This window comes from Lontra canadensis, unplaced genomic scaffold (assembly GCF_010015895.1).
Source record: "Lontra canadensis isolate GAN:19392208 unplaced genomic scaffold, GSC_riverotter_1.0 scaffold10, whole genome shotgun sequence".
In the NCBI taxonomy this organism is placed as follows: domain Eukaryota; kingdom Metazoa; phylum Chordata; class Mammalia; order Carnivora; family Mustelidae; genus Lontra; species Lontra canadensis.
Genome location: NW_022631004.1, coordinates 9,526,181 through 9,534,146, shown reverse-complemented (window position 1 = coordinate 9,534,146; position 7,966 = coordinate 9,526,181). Strand labels below are relative to the sequence as shown.

Genomic DNA, 7,966 nt, shown 5'->3' with positions numbered 1-7,966 from the left:
TGATCTAAGATTGAACCACAGCACCCATAGTCATATACAATCTCCTTAGTTAACAAAATCTTACTAACCAGCAAGAATTTACATTGTAATTTTCATGATTTTTAAAGTTTATTTGTTTTGCAGGGTTTTTTGGTTTTGTTTTGTTTTGTTTTGTTTTTTAAGGAATCAAAGGGGGAATCCATCTCAGGCAGCACAGAGAGTTAGTTCCTGCCCAATGACTCTGGCAATCTTTGGGAAAGTACAGTGGAGAGTTCATCACCAAATGGATTTTAACATCCCAGTGGGTGGTTCTCAAATTTCAGTATGTATCGGCATTGCTGTGGTTAGGCTGAAGTGTCTCTTATTTTACCAGAGGTGATTCAGATGCCCAGCCAAGCTTTCGAACCACTGATCCAGACTGGACATTCAAGATCCTTTTCATTTCATCCTAGGAATTACCTTCTAATGTCCCTTACCTACTCAAATCTAAATTACAACATGAGTTGTCCTCAATTTCTGTGACTCCCTATAGCCTTCATCTTCTCTGTCCATGATCAATTACTCTCAGGTTTTCAGCAACAACTCACTGTCTGGCTAAGTCTCCCCCGATCCTCGGGAGAGGAAAGAGGGATCAGCTCCACCAGGAAGAAACCCAGTGGCTCAGAAAGACCTGAATTCAATTAACTTAGTTCAATATCTCAATTTCCTTAGAGAAAAAGAATGTTTCGAGTCTTCAAATAAACTGCTGTAACAGCTGGACCTAGATGAAATGCATGACACTGCTTCCGCTCTAGAAGATCCTCATTCTTCAAAAAATACCGTGGGAAATCTGCTGACAATTTCCTGTAGCCTGACCAACACTAATTCCCAATGATGTCAACCATTTCCTCTCCATGTGGTTTTGCAAAGCCCTTTGTCATGGCAAAATCTGTTCTTGAAGGGAAACTGCTAAGATATATTTTGCTCTTACGGTATCTCATATGCCCGGAGAAGTGCCTGGAACACAGTAAGCACACAATAAATATCTGTTAATTGAATGAATGGTTTCCTGCCACATAAAGTATGTGATCTGTATCACTGCCACGGACATAATAAATTTAGTACACAGCCCTCTACAAAATACCAAAGGAGCTATCTTTGTGCATTATTGATCTACCACAGAGTTGAGTTCCATTTTATAAACATATACATCAATGAAACTTGTCTTAAGCACAGCATTATTCAGGTTTCTTAACCTGTACCATAATTCAATTCTGATAGGATACCAGACTTTTAGTATTTTTTTATAAATTTAGACCATCTGATACCGCTAATATGAGATGGCCCTAGACTTTACGCTAATATATTTTCAAGCACGATCACATTCATAAGGCTCTCTATCCTTAGGTATACAAGTACAATCCTGATGCAACCCTCTGCCACCCGAGTGGTATCGCTGTTTCTGAAAAGGCTAGATTTCCCTGGGTGGGCATCTCTAGTTTCGTGCTGACCCATCAACTGAACACTCTTCCTACATACATCAGAAGCAAAAAGCCAGCTCTATTTAAATAGAGCTTAGATTACATAAATTAAAACTACAGGTTTTATTTATGCAGAGGTAGCCTCTATCCAATAAAGATGATCACTAAAAGTTGTCTGTCAATCAAATTTTATAAACTGAATTATAATCTAAAGTACTGGGGGAGGTACATCTGAGTGGCTCAGCCAGTTCAGTGTCTGACTCTTGATTTCAGCTCAAGTATGATCTCAGAGTTGTGAGTTCAAGCCCCGCATTAGGCTCCATGCTGCATGTGGAGCCTGCTTAAATTCTCTCTCTCCCTCTCCCTCTGCCCTCCCCACCTAAAAAAAAGTACTAGGGGAGCTTTTCTGTCAGATGATGTCAGCCTATGCCTATGTAAAGCCTATGCCTTTTGTAATGACAAAAAAGAAAGAGAGGTAAATTTGTAAAAGTAAATCATTTTATTACCAAAAAATTGGTCATTTTTGCTATTTAAGTGGTATTTTGTTTCACCATCTTGAGGAGGCCCTTTTGGATAGGATTCAGGTTATTTTTTTTTTAAGATTTTATTTATTTATTTATTTATTTATTTGTCAGAGAGAAAGAGCACGCACAAGCAGGCAGAGTGGCAGGCAGAAGCAGAGAGAGAAGCAGGCTCCCCACCGAGCAAGGAGCCTGATGTGGGACTTGATCCCAGGACCCTGGGATCATGACCTGAGCCGAAGGCAGCGGCTTAACCGACTGAGCCACCCAGGTGTCCCTGGATTCATTTTAAAGGGAGAGATTAAGGCATAAAAAAAAAAAAAAAACCACACACAATATTTATCAGGCAAGTGAATTTTGCCTAAATTCTTTCTTCCACTGAATAGACATTTATTGAAATGTTCTTTAAGCCAAACATTGAGCAATAGAGAACTGGATAGGCCTAGCCCCTGGCCTCAGAAAGTTGATGTTCAAGAAGGAAATGTGAACATTAAGAAAATATTTATAAGTACAATAGGTGTTAAGAAAGAAATCCAGATTGATATGGGGATATTTAAAATGACATCTTCAAATGCTTGCTTTGGCAGAACGTATACTAAAATCGGAATAATACAGAGAAGATTAGCATAGCCTCTATGCAAGGATGACGTGCAAGTTCACAAAGAATTCCATGTTTTAAAAAGAAAATAAAATGATATGACATCTTCAAGGCCTTCCTGGGGATACCACATTAAGGCTGAGGCCTGAACAATGAGTGACAATAAGAAGCAGTAAGAAGAAACAGCATGCTCTTGGTTCAGAGGCAAGAGAAAGATTGTCACATAAAAGGAACTGAACAAAGCCCAATAAGGCCCACATAGAGAAGTGATGAGAGAGGACGGAGAAGGGGGGAGTGGATACTGAAGGTATGGTTAGGATTCAGTTTGTGGAGGTCCCTGCCATTGGGTGAGATGTTTGAGACTTATTCCTGAGAACAGTAGAAAACCACTGAAAGGGGTAAAGCAGGTATCATGGTCATGGTTTCATGAACACATATAAAGCAAATAACACTCAGCCAACTCTTACAAGAGCCATCTGTTACAGCCTAAGGAAACCTCCAAGGGGCAGAACCAGAGATATACAGCCTGGCAGGCAGAGAGTTGATTTTAAGCAGTGAGACCAAGGAACAGAGGAGGGGACTCAGGGGAGTGACATGAAGGAGTGAAAGCCAATCCAAAGGTGCACTACTGAGCTGACCTCCCTTGTGGGCAGCAGATCTCCATTCCACAAGGACGACTTCAAGAAGCCATAATGAGGGTGCCATGGCATCATTTAGCCAAAGGGTGGAAAGAGGGAGTGTTGACCTCCCATTTCCAATAGGTCCAGATACTCACATGCATCTAAACAGTTAAAATCATACACACTCATGTGTAATAAGGTGGCTCCAGGATTAAGCAAGAGGCATCTGTGCAGCTGAAGCAGGGGCTAATAGTTCCCCATAGCTGACTAACACAAGACGGAAATTAAAAAGTGAGATAAGAACATGTGAGGCAGGACAGAAGAAGGATCAGCTATGTCACCCAATTTACCATTCACTCAAGAGCTGGCTATAAATCTGGAATGATTTATCATCTACAGGCAGAGCCCACATAAAGCATTTGGAATACAGGGGCTAGAGAGAACTGGTCCTCTAGTCAAGTTCTGTCCATAACGAACACTATTATCTTTCTGAATGACACTATGTGCCTGACTCTGTGCAAAGCCCTTACAATGTCACATGTAATCCTCTCAACAATCCTACAAGGGGATACTGACATTATAATCATACCATGCATCTATTGCTATGGAGCAAATTATCCCAAATTCAGTAGCTCAAAACAATTAACATTCATTATCTCTCTCAGTCCCTGTACATCAGAAATTGGGGAATGACTTGACTGGATGTATGTAGCTGACACTCTCTCCTGAGGTCATAGTAAAGACACTGGCCAAGTTTGCAGATATCTGAAGGCTTCACCAAGACTAGAGTATGTGCTTCCAAGATGACTCACTTCATAGTACTCACTGTTGGCAGGAAATCTCGGTTCCTGCCATATGGGCTGTGCCTAGGACTGCCTGAATATCCTTACAACATGGCTGCTAGCTTTCCCCAGACTAACCAATTCAAGAGAAAGCGTAAGGCAGAAGCCACAATGTCTGATTACCTAGCCTCAGAAGTCACACACCATCATTTCCACAATATCTCGTTTGTTGAACAAGTCAACCTTATTCAACATGGGAAGGGACAGCATGCAGCACCAACACTAGGAGGCAGGGATCACTGGAGTCATCTTGGAGGCTGGCTGTCACAATCATCATGAGGCATCATCATTTACACATGAGGCTACTAGGACCCAGAAAGGTAAACTGACTTTCCTGAGGTCACATGGCAAGTTGAACTGGGTTCTCTCCAACTATAAGTCCTATGTCTTTAATCTCTATACTATAACGTCTCTTTAAGTAAACTGATACTTAAAGCCAAAGATATTTAACCACATAGGGAAACATTTAATCTAAAATAATATCAAGAAAAAAAAACCTGGAGTCTACCAATAGATTTAATTTGGCACGAATTTCTGACTCCAGCTTCCTTCATCTACAGACTAAACTGTCAGATTCATAAACACAGGTGTACTTGTGCCAGAATTAATCAAATGCGGTATGGCATCACGTAAAGAAAAAAGGAACAATCTGAAAAAATTTAATTTAGTAAAATAAACTGACTTCAAAGCAGCCCAGATGGTTTCAATACAACCCACAAAAAATAAATAAATAAATAAATAAAGGGGGGGAGAAGAAAAAGAAGAAGAAGAAGGAAAAGATTAAGGATGTGATAATAAGACATGAATAACCATCCTGTCTTCTCTATGGGATGGGGGCAGGGATTGCTTTCTTCTTTGTATTTACAAGACATGGAAACCAAAGACCTCATGACTAAATGTTGCTATAAATCATCCAAGATGCCCAACTCAAGTACTTTGTGGGAGCCTGGGGTTATAGTTCTCAGCAGCACAATGCTGTGTAGTTAAATCAAAATGAAAACTGAGCAGCATAGAATAGGTAGACTGAAGGATGTTCTCCGCCTGTACCTGTGTGGTGTCAACACAGGACCCCATCACATCCACCTTAATGAACCACTGGTATTGGACTAGAAAGATAAAAGGAACCACACTTACCATTCTTTAGTCCAGGCAACATCAAACACATTGCTACTTAAGTCATATTCAGAAAACACAGGGACAAGTATTCTCGGTGTAGAGAGTGAAACTGTATTCTCACGACCTCCTTATCCATCACGCAAGTCCTAGATTAGGTTGCCCCACACATTTCCAGGCCTCCCTGCCAATGGAGAAAGCCAGGATGTAATCTGTCCCAGTTCCCATTGAGGAGACTGTCAGCCTCACTCTCCACCCCTCCCATAGACCTGTCCCCATCATCTGTCCCACTACCAGAACAATACCCCATTTAATATAAGTAACAGTCTCAGACCTTCATGTGCTGCTTCTTTTCAACTACAGCCCTTCTGAAAGCTTTTGCTCTCTGTACTTCTTTCTCTATTATGAAAGTTAACAAAAAGCAGCATATCATGGGCTGAGATCCATGCAGTAAATTAAAGCCAGTCCACACTCAATGGTTTCCAGCAGTTTTTTGTATCTGCAGACCAGGCCTACAAACTCAATCATTTTCATTCATTTCAACTTTTGTTACAAAGCATTAGGAATGGAATAAATTAGCCAGCTCATCTTTCCCTCTCTTTTATAAAAGCACAGAGTACTATTTCTTTAGAACATTTCATAGAATAGACACTGTTTCTTATAGAAAAACAGCTTGACAAACAGGGTAAGAGATTCTAAGAGTGTTCAGTAAGATTTCAAAGGAGATAGGAATGTCAGACAAACAGAGGCAGGGGCTCTGACCCAATAAAGCACCTTGAACTTCCCAAGGTCTTTGATCTTAAAAAGTGAAACTTTGGAACATCACTATAACAGCCTCCTGGAATATTTCCAGTATTATTTTTTTGCTCAGAAAATGGAATCTTCAAAACTCTGACTAATATACATAAATCATATCAACTGTTTTCCATCCCATTTCCCTATCCCATATCATTTCAGATACACTCATGCTAACCCTCAGAAATACATTGCTACAAAGGACAGATACTAGAAGGATGAAAACAGTCCAACAGAAAAACCTTAAGTCTATTGTAAGACAATCACAAAAATGAGTTTTTAACTTGAGCTGTTTGAGTTAGGGGGCATTGGGCGGAGGGAAACCATGAAGGGGGGAAAAAAGAAGTAAAAAGGACAGGGTTTCCAAGGAATAATGGAGACATGCTCCAAGCAATCAAACTTGAAAATCAAATTTGGTTCCCACCTAAAGCCAGGAGTATCTATAAAATTCTTTCCACAATATTGGCAGTGAGTGGCCATAATGAGACACAATGAAGTTTAAGCTCTGGGGTCCCTCATTTGCATGAGGCCCTTCAAGAACATCTCTGTTCCTAATTTTATATTTGTAATTTTGAGTTCTTTTCTCTAAAGAGGGCCTCCCAAATTAAATTTGTTTAAGATTTAGGGCCCTTGAAATTTGGATTCCTTTCTGAGCCACATATTTTCAGAAGTATCTCTTCATCATTTCTACCAATATAAGCAAAAGCAAAGAGAAACAAAAATAACTAAAGCATTTAAAGATACTTAGAGCTGGTTACCCAATGGCTATGCTTGAAATCCTTCAAAGGTTTCCCATGACACTTCGAATAAAATCCAAACTCCAGTGGTTTGCAAAGACCTCCATGATCTGGCTCCTTATTCTTCAATTCCATGTTATTCCAGGCTCCCTCAGACCCTCTGTATGACCTCCAGTCACACCGTCCTCCTTGCAGCTCCTCTACACTGTCAACCTCCTATCTCAAATCCTCTCCCTACTATTTCTGCTATTGAACCTCTCTTGTTCCCTGTTCTCTCACCGTGGTTCCATACCTTTTTAGGGGTTCTCTGGTCCTCCCTGATGATTAAGGTATCATATTCTCTACCTCCTTACCCCCACACTTGGGTTCTCTATCACACTCCACATTCTTTTCTTTTGTAGCCTTTTATACAAGTTGAGTTACACTATTTCCTCTTTTTTTTTTTTTTTTTTTTTTTTTGCCTCTTTGATAACTTCCTGTCTCCTGTAAAATCCGGCAACCTCCATCAGGATAGCAATGGTTCTTAATTTGTCCACCACTATGGATCCAGTTCCTTGTTCAATACCTAGATTAGAGTAGATGCCCCATAAAAATGTGAGCGAAGAATGGTGAATATGGCAGGCAACACAGTTAATCTTCCCATTAATTCATTAACTGAACTTAAGCCTTTAAAGCACAGAAACCACTAATAACAACAGTAATAATAACTTGGGTGAGAATCTTTCCATGTCTTTGTAAGTTGACTGCTTGAATGTAATATAACACTTTTCTGGCAACTCAGCGCTATAATAATGAATGGTATATATTATGTCTTATAGCTAAGGAATGCTGTTCTTGGAGATTATTGATACATATCAGTTATTTCTAACTATGCTCACACGCCTGAGATCACTACAATTATTGAGTTTTGTGCCTGCTTTCTTTGGTTTTTCTGCTTCTGTCATTGTTAGGCTGTCAAACCATCTTCTTGAACTTCTCAAAGAACCTTCCTTAAGCAAGTCAATATCTCACTCTACTTTGCTACACCTCTTCATGGGCTAGAAAGTAGGTGACAATCATGGAGAGATGTACGTGAAGTAATGGTAGACAAGATCTTCAATGTCCCTTAGCTAATCCAGTGAGTAGGATGGGAACCTATTTTAGCACTCAAGACAATCTTCACTTACTTACATGGTGGTAACTGTGATCTGGATGGAAGGCAAGCCAGGTCAGCCACCCCTGAGTAAGTAAGCCTCTGAAAATACGCTCAATACTTCTGGCCACCAAATGTGTGAGGATTACTCCCCACCAACCAATTCTCT

General features: G+C 40.1%; 1 non-coding gene across 1 annotated transcript; it reads left to right on the top strand.

Moving 5' to 3' along the window:
- Positions 1–2,533: 2,533 nt before the first annotated feature.
- Positions 2,534–2,638, top strand: LOC116866768. The gene has a single exon (XR_004382466.1). It is a non-coding gene; the product is annotated as a U6 spliceosomal RNA (small nuclear RNA).
- Positions 2,639–7,966: the final 5,328 nt, after the last annotated feature.